The 1829-nt window shown below is 42.7% G+C and overlaps 1 long non-coding RNA gene across 1 annotated transcript in view; it reads left to right on the top strand.

Moving 5' to 3' along the window:
* Positions 1-214: 214 nt before the first annotated feature.
* The window catches only part of LOC136179771 (uncharacterized), a 3691-nt gene continuing 2076 nt past the window's right edge, over positions 215-1829 (top strand). Inside the window, exon 1 of the long non-coding RNA XR_010666740.1 lies at positions 215-391. This is a non-coding gene — a long non-coding RNA (uncharacterized lncRNA). The remainder of the gene's footprint in view (positions 392-1829) is intronic.

Raw genomic sequence — 1829 nt, 5'->3', positions numbered from 1 at the left:
CTGGTCCATTAGGTCCCCAGGTGTGCTCTGTAATAAAGGAGGGATTATGTCCTGAAGGTGGTGCTAGAGAAGTTCCTCCTGGTCCAGCGAGTCCAGCTCAGCAGGGGGGGGGGGGGGGCATGTTCACAGTGATGAAGGGGGCGGGGTCAGTGTGACTAACTCCCGCCTCCTGTGTGTGGTCTGCAGATAAATCCTGACAGGCTGCAGGGAGTCCCTCAGGTCTCAGGTCTCAGACTGAACTCCACATCCTCTCCTCTGATTCTCTTTGTACTTTTAAAAATTTTTTTTATTAAAAATGTCTTTTTTCATCACGCTGCCCGCTCAGAGTCTGCAGGAGGATCTGACCAACGGTGGGGAGAGGAACACCACCTCCCCTCAGGACTGGACTCAGGTGAGGCTCCACACTCAGAATCAGACAGTTTACTCAAAGTGAGAGCTGTTTTTTTTATCTCAGCTTCATGTAGAAAGTCTCTGTAACGACTTAAAGTTTCACATTCATACTCATGAAGAGAAAACTGAAGCTGAACTCTTTCAAGAAATCCTGATTTATTCAGAGAATGTTTTTGTTTAGATAATCTGAAGATTTAAAAGAAGTTAGACGAGTTCTTTGACATAGAGGTGCAGTGAATATAAAAAATAAAAAGTCTCTCTTCAAGGAAAAACTGATGAAACTACCTAGGACTAGTGTTGTAGTAGGTTAGTGTGGTCTTGATGGAACCACCTTACTGTACACTGATCTTACTTTTAGCTGTATTTCTTCTATGTCAGGATTATTATTGTTGGTGCACTGATGTGTAAGAAGAAGCTTCTCTGTTGCAGCTCATTTGAATGTTTTAGAGCTGCTTTCACACCTGCAGAAAACTCCTGAAGTTATCACTCTGAGCGTCATGTGATCACTCAAACATCTGAATGTTTCTCCTCCAGCCTCCTCGTGTTTATTCTGCAGAAAGTCAGAGTGAGCTGATGTGAGAACACAGCAGGATATAATCAGGAGAATTCACCTGGAGCATTAAAAACCAAGATGTAAATTCATAGTAAAGATGAACCGTAAAGAGTTAAATTATAGGTCAAAATATAACTTTCAGTTTGGTTTGTATGTGAAGCAGAGAAGCAGATAATCCTCTAAAGAAAAAGAACTACGGAAGCCCAAGGGGAACATCCTTTACCTCATGATAACCAGAGAGAACAACAAGCAGACTTCAGTTTTCTGGAGATCTCAAATCAGTGTTGTTATCTCAGGGTCAGGAGATAAATAAATAAGTCAAGATCTCGAGAAAGAAGAACCAAAGTGTTGATGATTTAAATCTAATCTTACTCACGGGAACATTTCTCATAGACCACATGCTTCACTCACAGCAGGTTTCAGACTCGACTTTTTGGACTTTTTGCTTCTTACCTTCTTCTCTTTTTTAAACTTTCACTCTCCAACATCTGCACCTCGAGTTGAGCTGAACTTAAAGGAGCAGTCTGCGTCACTTCCTGCTTTTGTAATCTCAATTTATACTCTGAATGAAAATCTTCTTTTCAACCAGAGGCTCCGGGGGGCTTCTCTTCAGGGAACTAAAAAGGTTTCCTGTGGCTCATAGTTGAAGTGCCACACGGTGATCTGAAACCCTGTGAGTGCCTGACCAATCAGAGACGTTCAGAACTGCAGGTTGACCTTTGCCCCCCCCGAGGTTACTGGACCTTTAAAAAGTACTACCTCCTGAGCAGGGTCTGTTTATGACCCCTGGTTCCTGCGGTCCAAATTCACACTTCCTCTAAAGGTCTGTGGTTCCAAGTGTGTATCCAAATAGTCCCTGACTGATAGACTATAATCTTGTTTTCTG

This window comes from Labrus bergylta, chromosome 8 (genome assembly GCF_963930695.1).
Source record: "Labrus bergylta chromosome 8, fLabBer1.1, whole genome shotgun sequence".
Classification (NCBI taxonomy): Eukaryota; Metazoa; Chordata; class Actinopteri; order Labriformes; family Labridae; genus Labrus; species Labrus bergylta.
This window is presented reverse-complemented; position numbering and strand designations above follow the sequence as displayed.